Source organism: Hermetia illucens, chromosome 1, assembly GCF_905115235.1.
Source record: "Hermetia illucens chromosome 1, iHerIll2.2.curated.20191125, whole genome shotgun sequence".
In the NCBI taxonomy this organism is placed as follows: Eukaryota; Metazoa; Arthropoda; class Insecta; order Diptera; family Stratiomyidae; genus Hermetia; species Hermetia illucens.
This window is the reverse complement of record NC_051849.1, coordinates 53,059,635-53,087,374: the sequence shown is the minus strand read 5'-3', so window position 1 is coordinate 53,087,374 and position 27,740 is coordinate 53,059,635.

Sequence of the window (27,740 nt, the reverse complement as noted above, 5' to 3'; positions counted from 1 at the left end):
TACCGATTTTTTTGATAGGGTGAGCACCGCAAGAGCAAGAGTATAATAATTATAAATTAATTTACTTGGTGCCTTCAAACTGGTGGGTGTGATCATTCAACATTGAGGGGATGAATTGCTTAGATTCAGAACCAACTTTCAAGTCGGTATTCTAATAATCTTATTCAATGAAAACTGGTTTCCTTCTGGATTTGTAAATAAAGCATTTTTAAATAATAAATACAGACCTCGGAATTTGAAAAAATACTAAACCTTAGCAACTAACTTAATCTACAAACGGTCAAATTCATTGAACTTGGAATGCTGCATACAGATACAGTAGGAAAAATCACATTTTCTAATTTTTTTAAAGAACATATAAAAAACTGTTAGCAACATCGATTAAAACATATTATGGGGTACTCCTCAGTACAATATATTGTATTATCTAGTCTTTGAATGAAAGATTCGTCAAAATGCTAGTTACTTTTCCAAGGTGTCAAATTTTCAATTTTTCGACTTAAAGCAATATTTAAAAAAAAAAATTGAAAATCTTTCTCTCGGTGACAAATATCATGGTAAATATATATGTGTACATATTGTTAAAAAAAAACCCCAAGCCTTCTTCCCACCCAACCGGGCCGAGGAGCAACCAGCCAAGCCCACCATCCATGCACAGTTCAGTCTGTCAGTTACGACTGAAGAGTCTGCATTTGACTGGCAACCGTTACGTGGATGGGAAGCAATTGGAGTGTCAGTTTTGACTGGTCCTCAAAGAATGCTTTACCAAGTGTCGGTATCATGGCTCTAGTTAGACCTAGCCAATCGCAAAAGAAATGCCCTCTCCGCAGTTTTGGCAATGCAAATTGTAGGGTATGCTGAGCCTGACGGCATGATCCCCTATAGGCCAGTGCCCCGTGCAGGATGCCATAACCTTGTATATATTTACACGCATGTAGCACAAGAGCTCTCACTACCACGTTCTATTATAGGCGGGCCAAATCCTCTTTGACTTGGAACAGTACGAATAGATTCCACCGCTGACCATCACCAACGGGACACACACTATACCCACTGGCTGGCAAGATCAGAGCCTCGGCTGGTCAGTCCGTCAACCCGGTCATTCCCCTCTATGTTACTACAACCAGGAACCCAGAGTAGGTTGACCTTGAGCGTGCTGCCAAGACTCTTCAGCGAGTTTCTGCACTAATACAAGGCTTAAATGGCCGCTCGTATGTCGGTCAGAATGGCTATGTTGCGCTTAGGGCTTGGATCATGCCTCAGCCATCGACAAGCTTCCAATATTGCCAGTACTTCCGCTTAGAATACACTGGCGAAGCCTGGGAGACTGTACGATTGGGATATACTGTGTGTATCCGAAACCCCCAAAGACCATCTTTGATCCGTCTAGTAGAGTAGGTGAATGCGTTGACGGGCAGAGTGTGGGACTCCTGCAACAGTATGCCATCGGACTACCAATTAAACAGCTCGTGTCGTCAGAGAACAAGCCTGGAACCATTTGAAACGGGCTAGCTCTCCCGGTTTTAGGAGCCTTCAAGTCAAGGAATTCCTGTCATCAACGAGAGCGGAGGGGAGGAACGGAGTTGCTTGTTTAGGGAACCCTTTCCCATCCGGTCCCTGCGTCGGTGGAGCTCAATGTTCTTCGCAATAAGAAGAGCCCGAACATAATACGAAACACGACTCCATCTGCCAGCGCTCTTCAGCATCTCTCTGGCAATGTTGTCTGGAGAGAGCTTCCCAGTGTCTGCATTAAACTGCTGACGAAAACCGTCCCACCTTTCAGAAGAGAAACAGGTGCGTTAAACGACGTCCGCCACTCCATTGCAGAACACACAATTAGGAGACCGCGGCTTTCAGCTCTTGTGCAGGAAAGACAGAAAACCTCCGTGCCCACTTTAAAGTTTCGGAAAGGAAGTAATCAATCTCACTATGCGTTATGTTCAGTCACGAATCTAAATTGTCGATGTGCCGCGCAGTCCATCTCCCTTTTGGCTCATTTTGCCAAGAAATTTGACACCCGATAAAGGTGCGTTGATGTTCTTCACGGGCAACCACCTCTCTTAAATTGTCAGCTGGAGTTAAATTTACACTCGTTAGAAACGAGGACAACGGGATCACTCCCGCGATCACAATCATGGCCCGTTCTAAAACAATGCGATAAACAAACGCCACTCTCAAAGCTCCCGGTCTCTGAACTTAAGCGCTCTGTCTAGAAACCCCTTCAATTCAATACTGGTTATGGCTTCCTTGATTAGCATTGGTACTAACGTTGTTGAATGCTCTGGCTATATCCAGGAAAGCATTTAGGGTATACTGCTTGTATTTTTGTGACCACTCATCCCTGCCAATTACATCGTGGAAAGCGATTTCTGTGGATTTGCATTTGAGGTAGGCGTACTGGAACTTTGAGAAAAGCGTTCTCTCCATAATCGTCCTTATGTGGATATCCAGGACGCGCTCTAGAGTCTTCAACACGAAAGAGGTGAGACTGATTGGTGGAAAGCCCTCCGCGGACTCATGGCCAAGCCTGCCCGCTTTCTTTATGAAAACCACTGGTGCGCGTCTTCAAAACTGTGGTATGGAACCCTAAAAGATACAGCTCCGGTAAATTTACACAACACCTCAAAAAAGGACGGGGCCCTATGTTTCTTGGACTGAACCTTTCTAAGTCTCGCAAATTCGCTGACCCTTTCAATATTCCAACAATAGTCTAACCAGGACCGCCTCTAGGTAGTCTTGATCGACTCGTACTTCTTCAGGCAGTCCTTCTATTGATACCAATACTTGTGGTTATAGCAAACCTTGAAGATCTCCCTGGTTACCTTCCTGAGGCTGAACAGATGTTCATTCTTCCACAGTGGTAATGTCTTCTTGCTGTATTTAGTGGGAGGCGAAACTTTAAATGCGATTTCCAGAGCCCCGACCTTTGACTCCAGTTAGTCTGCCATACCAATCTCAACAGTTTGCGCACCGGGCATTTTGTTCTCGATAACTTGACCACAATTCTTCCAGTCGATCATCCTGTGGTCTCTGAAATGTTTGAGTCGCGAGATCTAGACTGAAAAGTATCTACCTATGATCTGAGATAGGAGAGATAGCAGATAGGATACATCAGCATCAGCAGTCCACTGCTGATATCAACTTCACTAATGATATTGTAGTTTGGCCGTTTGCTTATAAATTATCATCAAAGCGGCAAAGCCCGGAGTTTTGGCAGTAACAAATAGCTAACTCTTCGAGGTATTCGATTCAGACAGTGTAATAACAATAGCAGAAATTGAAACTACTTCAAATTGATGTTACATAAAGCTAAAACTTAGTTATAACATTCATAATAGAGTTGAATGAGTTACGACCTGCAGTTCATCCAGGGTTAATTAAACGTATTTGCAGTCCATAGCTGTAATAAATAAGTTATAGAGAATACATTGGCGGATATGCAAAAATTATTTAATGCTTCCATGAACAAAGCATGATCAGATACAAGAATAAACCTCTCACTGAGGGTGTGGCAATATTATGGACTTTGCATAATCAATAAATTTTTCTAATTAGTAAAGAAATTAAATGAACAGTACATCGATCATTTTCCATTATAATTTATTTGATTCCAACCGTTAGGCTGATCAATGTGGAAAACCATACTTTTCGCAATTCTTCCCTCTCACCTCTTTACAACGTAGTGGGCGTTCATAATTAGCAAGAAATATTAGTCGATGGCATAAACAAATTACCATATCAAAGGTTCATTGTCTATTCTTCCGAAAACGTGACCATTTCTTCCCAGCACTATGTCATAATTCACTACAATGCAGCAACTATGGCAATAGCATAATTATTTCCATTTCCTGACCATCTTTCTTTGGCGTTTTGTTGTTAAACTTTGCGGACTGTGACTGGCATTAGATGATTGTTTCATTCATAATAGCAGACTTTGTGTGCTCAAGATTCTCTTACATAATTGCGAATGAAGACGCAAAAGTCACCGTCGACGTGCCCCTGAATAACTTTTGCTTTTCTTTTCGGAAATCGGAAAGAACGAATATTACTATTAATTTCTGAGATATTTTCCCCTGGTAATGTCAGTTCGGAAACATGCAATAATTTCTGAGTAACCATGTGGTTGTGCCTTTGGGGACGATATACTTTCATTTTTTCATCTGGAAATCGTCGCCTGCTGAGCTACATTACTTTCCATTTAGTATGTTATAAAATGTTACAAAACCGTGCAAACGTTTGTTCTCAACAAGGAGACTTTCGCATTCAGTCGGAAGATGATGAATCAATTTAGTTTAACACAGTCCACATCAGTGTATAAAGCACCGAAGATGATATTCAACAATTTCTTTAGTTCCACAAAACGAAAGATTTAAGCCAGAAACTTGATTAATAATCCCACTTTTGATTTCGTTGGCTTCAAACGCGAAAACAGGCATAATGAAGTCGACGATTGAATCATATTTCTCATTTCTCCCCTGAGTATTTAAAAAGACATAAAAATTGCAGTGATGCGAAATTCGTTTCGCGATATGGGGCACAGTTAAATGATAATTTTTTCAATATCAAACAGAGGCGGCTCGACTCCGGCTTACTCAACATATTTGCAAAAAACAATTAGACCTGACTACATGGGAAAAACATCAAATTCGAAAATCCCTTTCCATTTTTTATTACGGATGAACTTTGGCATCATCATGAAGGAAAGTTGTGCAGTTTATCGGCATCCATTCCCTTCTTTACGCGTTTAAAATGGATTTACCGCTCTTTCAAATTAGCTAAAAATAATAAATGCCTAATGGTCTAATAGTCGTGAAAAAATAGTCTATAAACCATTAAAAACGTTGAATTACGCCACACATCACACATGGTGGCTAATATGAAGCGTTTTGTTTCAATTTTCCTGCACTTTTTATGCAATCATCAAAGTCATCTTCGTGCGGTCGATCAGAAGCGTTTTTGTGGTGCCTTGAAAACTAGTTGCATGTGCAACAGCTCAGATGAGTTACGAGATTCCACGGTTTACTAAAAAGTTTCTCAAAAATCGTTGCTAAGTATGAGAAAATTCTGGCAGAGTTTACATAATCCGCGGATTTTTGAAATGCACAAATGATTGATACATTTAAAATGCTACTGTGTTCGCGGGAAACCGCAAAGTTGGAAAATGATTTATGTACGAGTTTGTTAAGAGATAAGTTATTACTGTCCACGGGCGGTATCTTTAGATTAATATAAATTTATTGTTTTACGTAGATAGTACAGCTTGAAATAGCATTTTCCGTCTATAATTGGAACAATATTACCTTTCATCAGAGGCCAGATTAATTTCCGTCGATTAGCTACGGTACACATATTAGTCAAGACAGCCATTAAACGGTTAGTACTGGATCGCGATGACTATAAATGTAAGTGAGATTGAGAACAATATAAGGTATGTATGTATATACGGTCTGCTTAATCACTTCTGCAAAGTAAAGTAGGGCAATGACCTACTGTAATTTATGTCCGAATAAAGTGTTAGATGACAGGGCGAAATTCGTTCCCAATGATTGCACTGACAACTGTGCCCCTAACCTACCTGGTTTACTTCAACTTATGCTGAACCGTCGACAGTCCGACTTTCTTGACATACAGGCATTTATCCCACTAACCATTCCATATTATTTGCATAACATCTTACCCCAATTCCAGTTTAACGAGGAGAGTTTAGAGCAATGTAGTTAGCGCTGATATCAAGGAGTTAAATAAAGTATTATATAATTGGCGCTACTCCATCAATCTAAATCTAGCCTGATCCCTCTTGATGACCAGTCCTACGACAGCCCGACGAAGATGCATTTAACGGCTACAGTGCAGCAAGATGGGGCTACGAGATGGTCGAGAAATGATCAAGGGTTCTTGACACCTGAAGGGTATCAGCACATAAGAAATTGCTGTCACAAATTGCTTTTCGATGTCATGGCCACAGCAATTCGCAATTGCTCGCTCCTCCACAACACTCTACCTCCAGTTACGGCTACAGCTCCCTCAGCTCGGCTGCGCAAGTCAAAATGGACGGACCGTTCAACTAATAGGTCTTCTCCTTTTAGAAATAAAAAAAATTGATGATTTAATTCACAATTGTTTGCCAATTGTCGCAAGTTCTCCCCGTATACCAGCTCCGCGGGACTTGTGGCATTCTTCTCGATTGGAACGAGTGGCAGGACCTGGAACCAAGAAGGGTCGTCTTAGGCCCCATCCCATTGGAATACTGGTGGTAAGCGAATGTCCGGTAGCGCTTGAAGCCGATGAGATTGCCCAACTCTGAGAAAAGAAAGGACTCATACTGCATTCCCTGGTCAGTCATTATCATTGCCGGCACACCAAAGCGTCGAATCTATTCTCGACAGTGCGCCTCAGTACAAGATTACACAGTAATGTTTATCAAAAGTATCGCCTTAAGTCACCACGTGAACCTATTGATGATCTCGGGACAATACCTAAAACCTTGTAAGTCTCGCAAAGGGCCAATGATGTCAAGGTGGATTATGTAGAAACCCTTGGTGGACCGAGGGGACATTCCTACCTCTTTCCTCACATGCTTTGCTCTTCTGGCATGCGATGCACTGTCTGGTCCAAAAATTAATGTCCTTCTTCATGGACGGCCAAAAGTACTTCGCGGTGACTAACCGATTTATTGTCCGAAAACCTGGGTGCGTCAGATCCTGAACAGCCGGAATATATGGCCTTGGTCTCTCGTCTAAGGTCTTGCAGCACATACTGGATATTGAACCGAAGATAAGAAACTCCCTAAATGTGTATTTGGAGCTAGTTCTCAAGCTCTGAAGAACTACATCGTTCTTCTCCGCCTCGGCGATTGCCCGAAAATCGACGATAACGGGATTTTGACCTCTACAATACATGGCAAAACGTCAGTAACCACGTTATTTTTTCCAGACACGTGTTGAATGTCGGAAAACTCCGCCATGCTATTAACATAGTATGCTGGTCCCAAGCCCAGGTAAAGGAGGAGGGTTTGAGGCAACGTACTCTGTACTATCCTCAGTAAAACAAAAATAAAATGCGCACATCAGGGAAAGAGATAAATAGAGTATAGTTGGAGTTATTCTACTATGCTAAATCCTACCTGATCTCTCTTGGTGACAGGCCCCGCGACAGGTCGACCAAGAAAATGCATAGAATGTCGTTACAAACATGATGATCGGATTAAGTCACAGGCCTCGGAGAAATGCTAGGGCGTCCACCTCAGTCGACGCGGCAGGACGGGCCCCGGTCCTGTCGAGAAATGGGCAAGGGTTCTTGACGCATGGACGGCGTCAGGACGTAAGCAAGTTAGTCCGCACACAACGAACAAAACAAATACGTGTCTGCAAGCTAAATGTTGGTACCCTAACTGGAAAGACGGAGGAACTCGCAAGAGCCCTTCGGAAAAGGTGCATTGACATCTGCGCTCTGCAAGAAACCTGATGGTCTGGTTCCAAAAGCTGCGACATTGAACGGGAACGCGGTAAAAATGGCTACAAACTTCTCTATTTTGGTAACCCACACACTCAATATGGTGTTGGCATTGCCATCTCAGAGGGTTTCCGTGATGCCATTAAAGAAGTCGAACGATTTGATGATCGGCTGATGAAGCTCACCATTATATCAGCTGATCGCACTATTCACTTCTTCACCGCGTATGCACCACAGACAGGCCGACCAGATGCCGAGAAAGATGCCTTCTGGCAACTTCTCAATGAAAAGATTGTCACGTGCCTGCTGACGATTACATAATCATTGCCGGCGACCTTAATGGTCATATGGGTGAAAAGGCAGACGGTAACAGGTGCCATGGGGGAAAGGGGTTCGGAGCGCGCAATGAAGGTGGCGAGCGTATAATCGATTTTGCGGACACCCATGACCTTGTACTTATGAATACATGGTTCATCAACCGATTGTCTCATCTTCCCACATTTTATAGTGGGAACAATAAAACACAAATCGACGATATTCTCATAAGACGCCAACAATTTACCACTGTCACTGATTGCAAAGTCGTTCCCTATGAGACCATCGCACCTCAGCATCGGCCGTTGATTGCTGTCCTGCGAATTAAGCCACCGATAAAACGGCGTGAGGAACGCACTGGCCCGCCGCGCATTAAATGGTGGCGATTTGGTGAGAAGAAGGAAGAAACGGTCTCACTCATACGATTGCCAACCATTACGAATGTGAAAGAATCATGGAACCAAATGAAAGACACGATCCACAAAGCGGCCTCTGCAACCCTCGGGGTCACCAAGCCGGGTAAGCGGTACATCAACCGAGATACTTGGCTTTGGAATGATGATGTTGAAGTGAAGGTCCGTGAAAAGAAACGCCTCTACTGCAAATTTCTCGACGATAAAACGCCTGCTAATTGGCAAATTTATAAGAATGCCAACCGGGAAGCAAAGAAAGCGGTCGCTGTCACCCAAGCGAACCATTTCAAAAATCTTTACGATAAACTGGACACTCGGGATGGCGAGAGAGATCTGTATCGACTTGCTAAAAGCCGTGATGAACGCACACAGGATATCGAACGCTTCTGTTGTGTTAATGACAAGAACAGTACTTTGCTTACCAACCGTCGAGCCGCGACGGACAGATGGCGAGAATACTTCGAGCAGATTTCAACTGAAGAATTTGCTCATCCTCCACTTCCACAATCATTGCCGACATTTGGAGCAGTTCCACCAGTCAGCGCAACTGAAGTCGAGGAGGCAATAAAACAAATGAAATCGGGGAAAGCAACAGGACCTGACGACATCGCATCTGAACTCTGGAAAGCGAAGAGCTGGGACCCAACACTGTGGCTCAGTGAATTCTTTAACCGGGTTATTCAGGAAGGAAGAACACCATCTGACTGGCAAGAAAGTACCACTGTTCCAATATGGAAAAAGAGAGGTAGCCCAGCAGAATGTTCAAATTACCGTCCGATCCGGTTACTTTCCCATACCATGAAGATTTTTGAACGCATTCTTGACAACCGTATTCGTGAAATCGTTGAAATAACCGTGAATCAAGCCGGATTTGTCAAGAACTGCGGAACTACTGACGCAATACACGCTGCGCGGTTACTCATGGAGAAACACCGTGAGAAGCATCGCCCTCTTTACATTGCCTTTCTGGATCTAGAGAAAGCGTTTGACCGTGTACCACACGAACTCATCTGGTATGCTTTACGACAACACTTCGTGCCAGAAGAACTCGTGCGCTGGGTTCAATTGCTCTACCACGATCCGAAAAGTAAAGTTCGAAGTATGGCGGGTGTATCAAAACCGCTTCGTGTCTCTGTTGGAGTTCATCAAGGAAGTGCCCTCTCACCACTCCTCTTTGTCCTTGTTATGGACACCGTCACACGGGATATCCAACGTCCAGCGCCCTACACACTGCTTTATGCAGATGATGTTTTCCTAGCATCTGATAGCAAAAATGATCTCGAGCAACTTGTTCAAAAATGGAATGATCGCCTCATGCAACACGGTCTCAGATTGAATTTAAACAAAACTGAATTTTTGACGACCGATCCCCATGAAACAGGCACAATCACTGTCAGCGGCAGTGATCTGCCCAGATCTGAGCGATTTAAATACCTCGGGTCAACGCTATCAGCCAATGGAGAACTGCGTTATGAAATTGCTTCACGCATTAACGCAACCTGGATGAAGTGGCGTTCCACAACTGGTGTCCTTTGTGATCGACGTATCAACGAACGTCTCAAATCTAAAATTTACCGCAATGTTGTCCGTCCAGTCGCTCTCTATGGTTCTGAGTGTTGGCCGACCATAAAAGACAATGAACGGCGTCTCGCGGTAATGGAGACGAAGATGCTACGTTGGACTAGTGGCGTCACACGTTTAGATCACATCCGAAATGAGGATATCCGCGATCGTTATGGGGTTGCACCGATCGTGGAAAAGGTGCGAGAGAGGCGTCTTCGATGGTATGGTCACGCAATTCGTGCAAACGAGAATTCACTTGCAAAGATTGGTCTGAACATCGAAGTCGATGGTAAACGACCAAAAGGCAGACCTAAGAAACGGTGGCTTGATACGCTGGATGGGGATTTGAAAGCCTCGAGATTGCACCCAGATCAGGCATTCGATAGAGCCAAATGGCGAAGCCGATCACGACGAGCCGACCCCGCTTGTGAACGGGACAAAAGCTGAAGAAAAAGAAGAAGACGTGTTGAATGTCGGAAGTGCACTGGCTGATAAAGCTTAAGTGCCAAGGTTGGCAAGGGGACACTTTGTTGGGCATTTGTTTCAAAGCAAAATTGAGTGGCTTATGGTCCGTGGACATTGTCAAAAGCCTGCCTTCAAGGAAATAACTGAAATATTTAATTGGGAAGTACGCGGCTAATAACTCCCAATCATAGGTGCTGTAGTTTCTATGAACGGGATTCCGCCGTTTGAAGAAGAAGCCCAACGACTGCCAGATTTGATTCACTTTTTGATAAAGAGCAGTATCTACCGCAATTTCTGAGGCATCAACGAATACGGCTAGAGCTACACCTTGCTGAGGGAATGCCAGAAGTATCGCATCCACCAGCTCATATTCCTACATTTTACGATAGGAACAGTAAAACGCATATCGACCATATTACCATTTCTTCAATGTCGTCATCACTACCAAGGGTAACAGCAACAACCGGTATCCGCTCTAGGAACTACAAACATTCCTGTTTTGCGCCGAAGTCCACCAATTCAATCCTTAACCCGGCGAGCCGTTTCGAGCGGAACAGTTTTTGTAAGCTGAAATAGGTTCTGTTTGTTGCCAACAACCGTGGGCGGATTTCACCGTCGTAGCTATTATCGGTTGTGATTTTCGAGCTTAGATAGGAGAAATTATTAACTGTCTCAAAGTTATGTTTTCCTATCTTTATTGTTCTTATTTGAGAAGTGCGATTTGATGTTGCGTTTTTTGTTCTTTGGTGCTGACGTTGCCACCATGCACTTCCTGTTGTCTTCATTAATTTGCAGCCCAAGATCTTGCTCCGCCTGCTCGATTAAAACACTTTCGGCGAACTACCTCAAACCAGCGTACCTTGCCCACAGACAGCTCCATTTCAACCTGCCTCAGCAACATCAACTTCAACCGGCACCCATTCGCCAACCTCGACTTTGGCCCTGGATCGACCAAATCAGCTTCAAACTCAATGTCAACCCAACCTTTGAAGACTAAAACCCTTCAGTACTCAGATCGAAGAAGATCATCGCATCTAGCTATTTCGCAATCGAAACCAGCGCCTTCGCTCCCGAGATGGAAAACACTAGCTACTTTTTCACAACCCTGGGTGCTTCCGCCATGCTCCAAACCGCTCATTCTAAAGGATCAGCTTTGGAGGCACTTAACTCGCTGTCGTGGCCGTTGATAAGAAGTTACTGTTGAAAATAAATTTTAAGGACTTTTTTCGTAAAACCTCTACCTTGAAAAAAATTATTGAAATGCGATTATTCAAAATATTATCCGTCATTAGTTACTATTGTTTCCCATACCCCACGAATTTTGCGTGAAAATAACTCCTCGATTTTTTATGTAATCCGGTTAACCAGGACTTACGTCATTGATTGGAGAAGGTATCTTCAACGCTTGACTCAAATTCATCAGTTGTTGTTGGTAACTCTCTCCCATAATTGTTTCATTCGGATGGAGTGCATAAATCAATAAATTTTAGCTTAGCTTTAACACAAAGAGTAAAGCTTCCCGCAAATTTCATTGGCATAAAATTTAACATGTTTGGAGCACGAAAATATGATGTTTACACTAGAATGAAATGACATCTACTGAGAGCAACCGTCTGATGATGACACTTTGTCAGGAAGTTACTTACAGAACGAAAAAGGGCAGAGGCAACTCATCAGACGCTGCTTCACCTCTGCCCTGGGAGCAGCGTAACCGAAAGTAACAACAGATGGTAACCGCTCCACTTAAATAGAATCGCAAACACGTAATGGGTACGAATTATATTCAAATGACATCCACCGTAAGTCCAGACCTAAACCAGGCCGAAGTAAATTTTTTGTTGAGGATGCTGGGAGTCCTGAGTCCGCACCCACTTGGTGACGGACCGGACCACTTAGGTATTTAACCCAAAAAGAGGAGTCCGTGGACTAAAAAAGAGAAAGTAAGTTGCTTCCCAATTGGTCCGCTCCGTCACCAAGTGGGTGCGGACTCAGGACTCCCAGCATCTTCAACAAAAAAAAAGTTAGTTACAGTATAGCTTGGCGTGATTTAACAACATGAACGCCATCTTTTGTAAAATCCTAAAAATTAATGTTCATACTTAATTTATGTTTTCGTTGTATGCTTGCAGGTTCCAACTAGCCTTATACCTCCATAAACAGGCTCTCCTCTATTTTGATCATTACTTCAACCGGTTTTCCTAGAGAATTCTCCATCTTCCAGTGGATTTTTTCCCCTGTCTTGTCGGAAAACTTCTTTGGCTTCAGCTACATATTCCCTTTTTGAAAACATCTGTTGCAATTGTGGTTGTCTCCGGGATTAGTCAACTCCTAATTGCATTTGGCTTTCGGGAGGAGATCACGCCACTCTTTTGAAGATTATGATCACCTGTTTCTTTGATCCTGCCTTATTATATGCTTCCCATTGAGGCTGCTGTTGCCGTTTGCATGTCTCTGGCTACTCTATTTGCCTACCCTGTTTCTATTACTCTTTCTGACTTTGACGCCCAATTCAACTCGTCATCTATTTGACTTTTCTGCTTTCTACGGCATGTTTGATCCCTCCCCCATTACAAAGAAACAACATTTTGAATTTGTCCTTTATGAATTCTACAACGCAATTTTTTTGCTTCTGAGCGGGGTAAACTTGATCAAATCGACGATTTATCCTTGCTCCTCTGATTCGTTTTTTGTTTGGATGACATTTTTAAGAATTTGTTTAAAACAAAAATTTATTAAAATTGGTTCACTGTCTGTCTGCCTTCCTGTCCGTCTATCTGCCTTTTTTTGTTGATGGAAGGTGGAAAGCTTCAAAAGCCATCGTTGGCTCCTGCCTGACGCTTATGCGGGACTCTTACCCAGTAAAACCGCCTCCTTTTCCTTCCACTCTTCCCACGAAACTCCATACGGTATTACGTTGCGAGGCTGGATCAAAAATTGTCCTGCCCCCGTGCTCACATTCGTGCTTCTCTGTCGTTCATTCATCACGCTGACTTTTTCCTGCCTAAGTTTTATATGGATGGCTGTTATTACCTTTTCGACTTCATCGCCTTCAACTTCAACATATAATGCCTGATTTTTTTAGCTGCTTCCGGCGAATCTTGGACAGTGAAATAGAATGTGTTCTGCGTCCTTCCCGATATTCGGGCACTTTGGGCAATATGGTGAATCGTCATGCTCAAATCGATAGAGATATGCTTGGTAACCTCCATGTCCGCTCAAAAGTTGTGTTAGGTCAAAAGCTACTTCGCCGTGTGGTTGCCCAATCCATTTCCACTTGGTAATAAGTACTACTTCCATGTTCTACCAGCAATAGATCAGCACAAAAGTCTATCAACTAAAAAGTCAGCGACGGTACGCACCAGGTACTTCGACCCGCCTAAGGGGGACTCAAGTATTCCACTCCATCTTGTGTAATTAAAGGAATCTTGTGTAATTAAAGGAAAGCACAGCATTTAATTTAGCCTCGTCAAGCGCGTTTCTGCGTTTCCTTCGAGCATTAAATTTTTCTGCAAAACTTCTTTGTGAATCTCTGCGTTAAACTTATTGGCTTCCCGTCTCAGTCGTCTTCTTAGACCAATAAATTTTTATTCGCTATATTATTTCAAAAATGATGGCCTGGTGGTCACTATACGCGTACTCTTCGCTGACATACCACTGAAAATCCTTAGCTAAAATATCGCTAACAACTATGACATCTATCATTGACCCCATTTCTTCGGTGTTCACGTATCCAAGTACAAGATTCAGACGAGAAAGAACTTTGAGTAGTATAACTCCTCTTGCGTTCGTGTTTTGGCTGCCTTATTCATCAGCCCATGCGTTGAAATCGCATGAACTGACTAACGTTGAGATTATGTTGGGGTGTAACATTTTTTTCACCGAATATAGCCGTGTGGGGTATCAAATAAAAGGCCTCGATTAGTGCTTTTCGAAGCAAATATTAGTTAATTTTGCAGGAAGATGGACTTTAATAGGGAGCATCATACAACAAAGTTTAGCGGAAATGCTACTAGTATTAAAAACGTTATGGTAGGTCTTGCCCTGTCGCGTCAAATTGCTACTCCCTAAGAGACAAAATGTCACTACCACGTCCAATTGAATATCGGGTGTATTCAATCTATATATAAATGGCACCATCGTGTATCCAAATATTCTTAAATAAAAAATCAGTGAAACCGTTCATATCTGAAGTACTGAAGTTCCGGTTTCCCAACTTGTTTATCAATTCCTCCATATTTAGAGGATTTCTCGGTACTCTTTTTCCTACCATCGGGGGAGATTGCCAGACTGGGTAGCTGCTCCTAAATGTATCTACTTCTAATCCCTACAACATCTCCTGCCCAGGTGGACCTTCCGCGCCCTGGTTCTGGGAGTCCTCGGGAGTGACGTATTCCTTTTAAACATCCTTTGCTCCAGACTGATTGTAGTATGTATTGGGTACAACTTTTGTGAAATAACCTGATATTCTGTGCGTTCTGTGATTTATAAGCACTTGCTCATAAACACTCTCCAACGAATATATATACATATATTCATACATTGACTCACACAGTACCTGCATATAACCTGGCGTACCAGGTTTATCCTCACCTGAGTTGCAAACGCAGAGCTGCATGCGACCAGGCGCGTGTCATGGGTTGCGGATAATGACATGACCCACCGGGTCAGCTACGAATATCGCAAGTTAATCTTGTTAATAAGTAGCCGCGGACAAGCAGAACGTTTCCCTTTGTGTTCGTCCTCCCTTACCGATTCTTCCCGTTCAGGGGGAGTAAACCTCCTTAACAAATCCGTAATCCGGGGTGAAGGGGTCGACGCGCCTATCGGATGAATTGCAGTGACGTTACACTGTATTTCAGCGGCTCCCCTCCAAATACCTTCCCTACCTTTGGAGGTAACCATGGGGCATTGCAACATTGGGGCTCTGTTGCAGGGCTGACTGGTTCCCCATTACTCGTGGGAATAAAATTGGGGACTTTGGTTTAAATTCTTTAAATGGGACCCCAGGGACACGAAGACAGTACCCAACACGGTTAAGGGTCGTTCAACAACATCAGAGCGGCTCTTCGCCCTTGGATGTTTTGGCGGTTATGCCGTTAACCACCAGGGGCGGGAGACCTAGGCGTCGTATGGTTTGGACGAACCAACTTAACGAATTTATCGTCCGCGCCTATTACCGTGTCACGGATTTGGAACGGAATCCATCAGGGTACAGACATCGACTACATGACGCGTTCATAACCCGATTTTCGGAGCTAAGTCATGTTCCGGAACAGAACGTCGTCAACCAGTACCGAGTGATCGTGAATAACAACCGAGTTGCCTTACCAACTAGGCAACAAATCTTCCAAGAGGTTTCACTTGAGCTCGGGCTGGAGTCATCAAATTACCGGACTAGTCAAAGGAGTAACACAAGTACTCCACCTGTAAGGCACTCCATGAATCCAGTAGTCAGGAGAAGCTTAGTAACTGGGGATTCCAGGTCGCATTCACAGAGTATGCTGAGATTCTCCCAGACGCTAGGCCAAGGATCCCAAAACTGAAGTTTACTTCGGCAACTACTAACATCATTGCTGCCGTTGACAGAATTTTGGCTGATCGTTTGGCTAGCGAGATTACTGCTACAGAGGTTCACAGCCTGATCTACGTTGCAGCTGCCACGGTTATTCGTCTCCATAACCAACATCTTAGAGCGAATAACAGAGGTATGCGCAGAAGGACTTTACCGTTCTGGGTGTTTCGACTCAACAAAAGAGTCGAAAAGTTGAGAAAGGAGATTGGTCGTGTGACGCAAGCACTCCTTGGAAATCCATCACCAAGAGTGCACAGATGCGTTGCGAACATCATTGGAAACTACCATCTGTCCAATGAGATGCCAATCGAAGAAATCCTCGAGGTGCTGAAGCAGAAACTTGCGGTATGCTCCAACCGCATCCGTAGGTATCAGAAAAGCTTTCAGCGAAGGACAGACAACACCTTGTTCTTCCAGAACCAACGAGGATTCTACAAAAATCTCATCAACTCAGGTAGGGAAAGTAACCTCAATCTGGATCAGGCAGAAGACTTCTGGAGAAGTGTTTGGAGCGAATCCAGTCGTTGCAATTTAGAAGCAGCGTGGCTCCCACACCTTATGCGTTCATGCGAGGCCCTCCCCGAAATGACCATGCCTGACGTAACTGAAGTCGACGTTAAAGCAGTCCTTGACAAGGCAGGTAACTGGAAGGCGCCAGGAGTTGACAAAATTCACAACTTCTGGCTGAAGCGGTTCAAGAGCACTTACAGGATATTGGCAAATCAATTTAATCAGATGATTGCCGATCCTGATTTAGTTCCACCATTTTTCACCAAGGGGATAACTTTCCTCATCCCCAAGGAACAGGGTGTCTCTTGTCCTTCAAAATGTCGACCAATTACTTGTCTTCCTACCATCTACAAGGTCTTCACTTCAGTTCTGTGCGCGAACATCTCAAAACATCTTGATGTTCATAAATTGATAGCTGAGGAGCAAAAAGGATGCGCAAAAGGCTCCCGAGGCTGCAAAGAACAGCTTATAATCGATACGGTAGCTGTAAAGCAGGCTGTCCACCAAAAACGAAACATCTCGACAGCCTACATCGATTATAAATCAGCCTTTGACTCCATATCACATTCGTGGTTACTACAAGTGTTACGCTTGTATAAAATCAACCCGAATGTTGTTCTTCTTCTGAGAACAGTAATGAAGAATTGGAGCACGAAGCTATCGGTATCTTCGCAAACATCAGGAGAGATACCAATCAGGCGTGGCATTTTCCAAGGCGACTCTCTAAGCCCACTGTGGTTTTGTTTGGCTTTGAATCCGCTATCCCATCTTTTGCATGAAAGCAAATACGGGTTCCAAGTCAAGCATGGCATATTGTCGAAATGTACAATAAGCCATTTAATGTACATTGACGACATCAAATTGTATGCCAAAGACGAGAACCAACTTCGCTCCTTGCTGGACATCACCATCCAGTTCAGCAGGGATATCGGCATGCAGTTGGGTTTGGAGAAATGTCGCATAAAAACAATTGTTCGGGGAAAACACACCGACAACGAAGGATACAGCCAAAATAACATCCGAATTGAGGGCATGGATTCCGACGACGTCTACAAATACCTCGGCATATTGCAAGCAACAACACCTGCTGTGGCAATAATTAAATCTAAGTTGCTGGGGGAATTTGAACGGCGTCTGGATCTTGTCCTTAAAACTGAGCTGTACGGGAAAAATAAAATCATGGCAATCAACACCTTTGCCATTCCCGTCCTTCTATACACTTTCGGTGTGATACAGTGGAGTAATACTGATTTAGAATCTGTCAATAGACGGGTAAGGGTAGTTCTTGCAAACAACAACATGCACAATAGAGCTGCCGAAAAATTGAGGATCACTATCCCACGTCATCAGGGAGGAAGGGGGGTACTTGATTTAAAAACGTTGCACTACAATCAAGTGCATTCTCTTCGTGAGTTTTTCTATGAGAAACAATCCTCTAGCCAAATACATCAGGCTACCGTCATGGCAGATAATAAATTATCTCCTTTGAACTTGAGAAGCAGAGAATGGGATCCCATGTCGAATGTTACTTCAGTCCAACAGAAGATCGACATGTGGAAAGAGAAACCCATTCACGGAGGTCATATAAAAAATTTGTTGTTGTCAGGCATTGACATCGAAGCCTCCAACAAATGGTTGACAAATGGTGTACTTTTCTATGAGACCGAAGCATTCCTAACTTCAATTCAGGATGCTTCGCTCCCAACAAAAAATTATAAACGGTACATTCTTCACGACTCCTCAATCACCAACTCCAGTTGTAGGTTATGCAACTGTGAAGAGGAGACCATCCAGCACATAACATCTGCGTGCAGGATGTTGAGCGGTACCGAGTACACCAATCGTCATAACTCCGTCTGCAAGATTCTCCATCAAAACCTTGCGTTGAAGTATAACTTAGTGGCAACCTACCATCCTTACTATAAGTATACTCCGCAGAGAATCTTGGAAAATGATCGGGTCAAATTACTGTGGGACCACACTATCGCCACCGACCACAGTGTTAATCATAACAGACCCGATCTAGTTCTGCTTCTGAAGGAAGAACGAGCGTGCTTTATAATCGATGTAGCCGTACCGTTGGACCGGAACACTGTTGAAAAACAGCACGAAAAAATCCGGAACTACGGCCCCTTGGCAGATGATATGAAGCAGACTTGGAGACTACAAAAGATCCAAGTAGTCCCAGTAATAATTTCAGCGACGGGATTAGTCCCGCAGAACTTACATAAAGCGCTGAAAACGCTCGATCTTAGGGCTGGACTATACATGGAGATGCAAAAAGCAGTTATCCTTGCAACCTGTGCTATAGTCCGAAGAGTCCTGTCCGGTAACAATCTGACCTAATGGGTTTCAGTCTTGATCCGCACTGTCTTCAATATAAGATCCATGTCTCTGTAGTGTAGGACCTCCGCGTCATTGGCTGAAGTGTTTGCGACAATCGAGATGTAGCAACACACTTTGCGTTAAAACGCATCATCGCTGTGATGCGGGCCTTTGGATGTTGCCTTCAGCCCATCCTTAGGTTGGTCGCCCCTCGGTCCGGTTGGGCGGGAAGAGGGTCCGTGGGCTTTTTGAACTATACATATATTCGTCGGTTACTCCAATTAGCAAAAATATTTTCATCTATTCTGCACGGGAACCATTATTGAGCGATATTAATGGCCTAAAACCTTTGCCATTTTGCGATATAAACAGTCAAACTATACACGAATGTATATTGACGACCCCCAATACTTGAAATACATCTAGGAGTTAACACCGCCGGCTTGAACAATTCTTTAGGTGATTTGAGTCTTCTTTGATGAAAAATTGTTTACCGCAAGATCCCCCTTTGCTTATATAATAGTTCTTTTAACAATGAGAGACCCCCTTAAGCTACAGATTTATTTTTTGGAGCGATCGTTAATAAAATAAACAACTGGATCCAGTCGGAATATTTTGAATCAATCTGTGATGCATTGTTCCAATGTTTGCGATCTTTTTTCAGATCAAAGTCATCGACTGCATCGATTTTAAAGTGCACTACACATAAAAGTAAAAGTAGTACATGAAATACGTATGTAATATGCATAGTTTGGAGGAATGATTGGGCAAACAATTAAGTTTCTATCATCGCCATAAATGCAAATCATTCCAGAACTCCACACAGTGTGTTTGTGAAGCCTCTAGGCTGTGTTATCTGGGGCACAACCAACCTCACCAGCTCCAATGCAGCAGAAACAATCATAGCGTGGTTGCATTCCACACTTCTGCCCCGTCATACAAATATAAATGAGGAACATGCAAAATTATGTCATATTTATTATCCACTTCCGACTAGACAAGTATTCGTTCAATATGTGCACTGCATCCCGGACCCAGCAAGGTATACAATGTGCTTCTCCGTTACAACTTTATGCAACGTTCACGATAATGGCTGAAATCACTTGTTTATGTTATTGGCCAAAAATATCCATTAATCTATTTCCAAGACTCTTCGGCACGTACCACGAGGGTACTCGCAATCAGTGCTCTTGAGCATAATGTAAAACCATAATTTACCTAACTGACTTCCTAAAACCCGTGGCTCTTTCAAAATCCGTTTGGAGCTGCTTCTGCTGGGTTACACCACGGTCCAATGGTTGGTGCTATCAGTTTTTCTGGTGAAAGAGATCTTTGTGTTGCCTTACTCCGTGGTAGGTTTATCAAAAAAGTGTATGAAAATGAACGTGCACATACTTCTGGTTTGGCTGCTTGAAGCTGATGATGGTACTCGTCGCCTATTCTGGCCATTGGTATGCTGGGAACGAATTGGCGTCCATAACCTTATGTAACATTCTCCGAAAGAAATTGACTTTCCTGCATACTTAACAATATATCATTACATTGACTAATACACATATCGATACCCTCCAACGCGACCAGCAGACCCTAGTGATGGCTATAATTTTAACACCATTAATGAAGTACTTTGTCTTGGATGGCGTTTTTAAGTCTTCGACAATTAGCTTTTTGTTGCTGAAAAGTTTTGAGTAAATTTTCGTGAGATCCGCTTTTTGTTTCAACCCGGCTGAAGCATAATGGAGCGTTTTGTGCATAGTTTAATTATAAACTAGTTAGCATTAGCTGGCTAATGGTGATCAAGAGGGACGTTATGTAAAAACACGAAATTTATTTGAGAAAACCAAGAGAAGTACGAAAGAATGTTGCAAAAGGCTTCATTCAAGAGCAGAATTGGGTAGACAAGTACTGTCCGTGCAACAATGAAAACTTGTTGACTCACAGATTAGCCATTGTTGGATTGTTTCGAATTTGGAACTGGAGCGAAAGAAGTGGATTTCAATCCGGTGAAGGCCAGCTGACAAATCAAATGTTATTAATAGTTTCCGCCACATTTACAGTGAAATGTAAGGCATGAAAGTAGACACTGTAATCACCGAAATCAGGACCGTAGTGAGAAAATCCGGGCCCGCGGTGAAAATTATATGAGGCTGTGATGTAAATTAGAGGCAGGAATCCTCCTTTTCCACCCCTTTCTTTAGGGGCCTGACCGGAATAGTTTCCACAGCGTTTCTTCTTCATTCGCTACAAATAAAAATAGAATTAATAGTTATCTAGGTACTCTAATCTACATAGGAGTCAAGCAGTGTACTGCAGGCTAGACTAATACGAAATCACTCTCCTATGATCAATATACATATGTTAACTCTTGTCATTACAAAAGGCATTGATCCAAAAACTATCCTGAGTTGCCCCGAGACGACCAAGAGGGGAGAACTATCCCAAAAACCTAAAAAGATCGTGGAATTGACCGTGAAGGTCCACCCGCAAATGTTAAAGCTTCATCGAAGTGCTAGCCAGGCCCGGGAATCTGAAGGGATCCTTTGAGCGCTTCGATCCTCCACATGCCATTATACAAAAATTTACGTGTCCACACCGAATCCTGAGAAATAAACCAAACCCAGAGATTCGAGCTAAGCCTGAAAATCAAATGAAATAAAAATAAAGTCGGAATACCGGAAGCCGGACGCATAGGATATGAAGGTTTTGTGTTCATTTTGTGTGAGAAATTTCCTAGTCACGTTATCCCATTCGCATATACCCCCAATTCAAAATATACATAAGTATGTATTTCCAAACTCCAACTCTGCCGTTCATATGAGTTCGCTTTTCACTTCATCATTATCATCAATGGCGCAACAACCGGTATCCGGTTTAGGCCTGCCTTAATAAAGAACTCCAGCCTCCCCGGTTTTGCGCGAGGTCCACCAATTCGATATTCCTAAAAGCTGTCTGGCGTCCTGACCTATGCCATCGCTACATCTCAGGCAGCATCTGCTTCGTCTTCTTGTTCTATCATAGATATTGCCCTTATAGAGTTTCCGGGCTGGATCATCCTCATCCATACGGATTAAGTGACCCGCCCACCGCAACCTGTTGAGCCGGCTTTTATCCGCAAACAGAAGGTCATGGTATCGTTCATAGATTTCGTCATTATGTAGGCTACGGAATTGTCCACCCTCATGTAGGGGGCCAAAAATTTTTCGAAGGATTCTTCGCTCGAACGCGGACAGGAGTTCGCAGTTTTTTTTGCTAAGAACCCAAGCTTCCGAGCAATACATAAGGACTGGCAAGATCATAGTCTTGTACAGTAAGAGCTTTGGTGAGACGTTTCGAGCGAAATAGTCTTAGGCTCTGTTGGCTGCGAACAACCGTGCGCGGATTTCATTATCGTAGCTGTTATCGGTTCTGATTTTCGACCCTAGATAGGAGAAATTTTCAACGGTCTCAAAGTTGTCTCCTATCTGCATTGTTTTCGTTTCACCAGTGCGATTCAATATTGTTCGTTCTTTTGGTTTTGGCGCTGACGTTGCCACCATCTACTTCGTCTTGCCTTCATTAATGTGCAGCCCAATATCTCACGCCGCCTGCTCGATCCGGATGAAGATAGACTGTACATCTCGGGTTGTTTTTCCCAGGATGTCGATATCGTGAGAATGAGCCAGTAATTGGGTGGACTTAGAGAGGATGGTGCCTCTCGCATTTACATCGGCATCGCGAATCAGTTTCTCCAGGGCCAGGTTGAAGAGGACGCATGATTGGGCATCCACTTGTCGTAGACCGTTGTTGATGTTGAGTGGTCTCGAGAGTGATCCTGCTGCTTTTATCTGGCCTCGCATATTGGTGAAGGTCAGCCTAGTCAGTCTTATCAATTTCGTTGGGGTAACGAATGCTCTCATGGCTATGTACAGTTTTACCCTGACTACGCTGTCATAGGTGGCCTTAAAAAAAATGGTGCAACTGATGTCCATATTCCAACAGTTCAGGCGTTGGTTCGCTGTCCCATACCTTGAGCACAAGTTGATGAACCACTTGGTGTAACTGGTCGCTTCCATATTTAACTAATTCGGCTGTAATTCCATCGGCTCGTGGCGACTTATGATTTTTAAGCCGATGAATTGCACGGACTGTTTCTTCTATGCTTGGTGGTGGCACGATTTGTCCGTCGTCTTCAGTTGGCGAGGCATCAAAGTCGCCGATATTTTGGTTGTTGAGCAGTTCATCAAAATACTCAACCCAGCGCTCCAATATGCCCATTCTGTCGCAAATGAGATTTCCAGCTTTGCCTCGGCAGGATGAGCATCGAGGTGTATAAGGCTTCATCCTTGTTGGTAAAACTTCCGCGCTTGTTGCGGTTGCTCAATGCACTTTTCTAGTTCACAGACTTGTCAGTTCTCCCAGGATTCCTTTTTTCCGTCTGTGAAGTTGCTTCTCCGCTCGACGGAGTTCGTGATAAGTCTCTGCGCGTGCCCGCGTTCTTTGAGAATGCAACATTACTCGGTATGCAGCATTCTTTCATTCATTGTCAAACCAGCCGTTACGACTTGTCTTGCGGCTGGGGCCAAGTATCTTTGTGACCGTATGAATGACAACGCTCTTCAGGTGGTTGTGACGATCATTTGTTGATGCTTCATCTCCAAGATCTCTGTTGACTGCGACATCCATTTCGCCCTTATAAGAGAGGCGGAGGGCTGTGCTGTGAATGTCTTTGCTATTCACTCTCACCTGATTTTCATTTTTCACTTAGAGGGCGATAAATTCACGTGAAGTGTACAATTTTAAGTCTATAACTTCATTAATAATAGTTGGGTTTTTGTCATACTATCCAAAATTATACATTATGTCATTGCTTGGAACTGTACCGAATTTTGTACTTCTAGGATGAACTTAAGGTGAAACCCCCCTAAATTTTTAAAACGTGGTAATACACTATTATTAACTTTATTTAAGTTGATATTGAAATGGGATGTATTCTTTGAGGCCTAGATTTCGTCTTGATACACTATTATGGTACTTTTCATATTTTTCGATTGGATAGGTTCTGAGAACGAGACCTGCAACACTTTTTGGGGTGCAGACTTTGAGCCCTCACTCCCTATGTTTCACCCAGCATCAAAAATGTCATCAGTTTCGAAAAGTACTAACTCTTTCATTTGATACCCCACACGACCATATTCGGTGAAAAAAAATGGACACCCCAAACTCAACATAAAATAGCTCACTTGCTATATGTAAAAGGATTCACGGACCACACTTTCTCATCAAATTTCATGACATTTGCTTTAGCTGTTTTCGAGTAAGCCGGGTGTGACAGGCAGACAGACAGCGAATCAATTCTAATTAGGTATCGTTTTACACAAAACCTTAAAAAGGAACGACCCGACTGCGCGCTTGGAGCCGTATAAATCCGGACCCGAGTGACGCGGTCGAAAAGAAGGATTCGATCAATGTTCCTCCTGCCTCAGAGGCATTGTGAGGTGCGATCTTTGAGGTTTCCACCCTGCTTTCAAATCCTCAAGCCCGTGATTTTGGAGAATCTCCCCTTTTTGTAGATGAGCTTTGCGGGGCTAGAGTGGAGTTGGGAAAAAGGAAGTCGTCAAATCAGAACTAATAATAATCATTGACGCAACAATCCATGGTGGATCAGGGCCTTGAAGTGTGTTAGAGCACTCCGTTCAAGACCGTAACGGTATACAACAGTACACTGTAGAAGGCAATGTGGTCAGCATTGCGCTCCCCCCAGATTATGACCTTGATTTGACTCAGCTACCCATTCACTGCTACGTCCACTGGTATGCGACATCCACTTAGGATAACAAATTCCTCTGCCATCAGTAAGATTTGAACCACGATCTTCCACTACGACAGACCAGCGCTCTAACCACTTGAGCCATCTGGACACAAACCAGAAGTGTCTAGATATAATTCCTTATAAGGTATATTTCTCTAGTAATCATGCCGAAATTACTCAATTAAACCGAGGAGAAAAAACAGAATCGTAGAGAAATGAAAAACAATCATCATCATCAACCTGGCAACAACCGGTATCCAGTCTACTCCTGCTTAATAAGGAACTCCAGACATCCCGGTTTTGCGCCGAGGTCCACCAATTGGGCGCAGCAGCTCAAAGCTCTTACTGTACAAGACTATGATCTTGCCAATCCTTGTGTATTCCTCGGAAACCTGGGTTCTTAGCAATAAAAATTGCGAACTCTTGGCTGGATTCGAGAGAAGAATCCTCCGAGGAATTTTTGGCCCCCTACATGAGGATGGACAATTCCGTAGCCTACATAACGACGAAATCTATGAGCGATAGCATGACCGTCTGTTTGTGGATAAAATCCGGATCAACAGGTTACGGTGAGCGGGTTACTTATTCCGTATGGATGAGGATGATCCAGTCCGGAAAGTCTATAAGTGCAATATCTATGGTAGAAAAAGAAAATGACACAGACCCTGCCTGATATTGAAAGTAGGTCAGGACGCCAGACAGCTTTTATCGAATTAGTGGACCTCGGCACAAAAGCACGATGTCTGGAGTTCCTTATTAAGGCAGGCCTAGACCGGATATCGGTTGTTGCGCCGTTGATGCTGATGATGAAAATAATAATTATAAATGTAAGTTGTAAAAAGAAATAAATGTGGAAATAACACTGTTCATCCATTCTATCCCGAATTGGAGGTGCAATTTTTAAATTGGTAACCCCGACACCGAACGCGATCAGTGTGTCAAAAAAAACATGTCCGCGCATCCCAGTGCACGCAGCGCCCACAGTTGAGTTCCGCAATCGAAACCTGCGTGAAACCCCATTTCCACTTCCACCTGGCGACCGCTGGGAGCTCTTTGTTAACAAAAAGGAATGGAAAAGGATGAAGGCGAGTCTCCCGCGCCTAAAAACGGGACAAATTGTAGCAACTGGTCCTCCAGGTTGGGGGTTGGGAGAGGATGGGCTTTACAACGACGCATCCGGCAACGACAACGGAATAACGATTTGCACATTTTCTCATGCTGCCAAGTAGCTAGCTGGCACCCTGTCCCAATATAGGGCTGATGTAACAGCGTTGCAGGAAATGCGTTGGATCGGTTTCATGGAGAAGAGCCATTACATCATATATTATAGCGGCCATCCAGTAAACCATGTGCTCGGAGTAGGTTTCTTAGACAACCAAAAAGTGAAACCTACTGTTATCGACTTGAAAATATAAGCGAAAGGCTATGCACTCTACGCTTGCGAGGCAAGTTTAGAAATATAAGCGTCATAAACGTTCACGCCCCTACAGAGGAGAGCCGGAGAAGGATACCTTCCACGAAGCAGTTGAGTGGACCCTCGAAGCCTGTCCCAAGTATGATATTAAAATCATACTTGAAGATTTCAACAGTCAAGTTGGGACGGAACCAGTACTCAGGCGATACGTCGGCTTCACATCTTACATAGGGATACCGATGATAACGCACGAAATGGTTGTTGGAAGTACCTGGTTTACACGGAAAGCAGTTCACAAACATACGGTGGTCTCTGCAGACGGGGCCACTTTCAATCAAATTGATGATGATACTGACATTAAGGGAAGAACAACCCGAGATGTAGAGGCAATGTCAGCGCCAAAAACAAAGAACGAACCATATCGAATCGAAAATCACAACCGCTAACAGCTACGACGATGAAATCCACGCATGGTCGTTGGCAGCCAACAGAACCTATTTTAGCTTACAAAAACTGTTTCGCATGGAACGTCTCACCATAGGGTTAAAGCTCAAGAGACTATGATCTTGCCAGTCCTTATGCGAACTCTTGAATCCTCTGAAGAATTTTTGGCCCCCTACATGAGGATGGACGATTCCGTAGCCTACATAATGACGAAATCTATGAGCGATACAATGACCGTCAAATTGTGGATAAAACCCGGCTCAATAGGTTACGGTGGGCGGGTCACTTTATCCGTATGGATGAGGATGACCCAGCCGGAAAATCTATAAGGGCAATATCTATGGTAGAAAAAGAAGACGAGGCAGATCTTACCTGAGATGGAGAGATGGCGTAGGTCAGGACACCAGACAGCTTCTAGGGATATCGAATTGGTGGACCTCGGCGCAAAACCGAGGAGGCTGGAGTTCTTTATTAAGGCAGGCCTAGACCGGATGCCGGTTGTTGCGCCGTCGTAGGTATGCGCAGTCCAATATACTCGTATTTCAATACGACCAACCCCAGAGAAAGATAGGAGAACTTAATCGAAGCAAATAGCAAATCGTTTCTATGGCTTTCATATACGACAAGCTGGTACTTACACCGGAACAGCTGGGGGAGATTTATTGAAGAGGACAAGGTTCCGTATGGTCTGAGGCGCCATCGCACAAATATCAAACCTTCAATCTTAATTTGTAATTTTTTATAAAAATGTTTTGGTAATCGATCTTTCCGGCAAAAGCGCGCAAAAATAATATGATGGCAATGATAATAAAAATAATAAATTCAATAATTGATAAAAATAGAAAAATTGCGCAACTGCTTTCACCTGCAATGACCTTGCCGAAAGTATTTATGAATCTCGCAACAATCGAACAATTTGATCAAAAATTACTTAAACATTTTTCGATGGTTGTTTGGATTAAAATTTTGTGCCATTGATTTCAAAGAGCGCCATTGCTGCGAGTGTTTGCGGACTGTAGCAAACAATGAGGCGCATTAGTTGTAACAAGTAATTAATTCAAGTCTGAGGCCGAATAATTTGTTCAAGTGCTTTACATTGTAAACAGTAATGTAGCCTATTACATACTTTCACTGCAAATCATTTTCGCACACGCCAAATTCGGCAGATTTTTTGTATTTTTCGGAAAGCGCTTCTTGCGAAAGAGACGCCTTTAGGCTGATCACTAACTTCAGATTGCTCGAAGGTAACGCTTCAGATTTTAATTGAATGGAAGTATCTTTTTGAAGATATAAATATATCCGGTCGTAAGTAATATTGTTATAATGTTGCTCGTGGTGTTAACTCTTAATGGGTTTATTTTATTTTGGGGCTTAATCGCCAAAGCGCCAGCACAGGCGTTACCGCGATCGAATTTGCTTCAATTTTTATAATTAAATGGTATATTTTATGGTCAATTTTCTACATTGAAAATGAGAAAT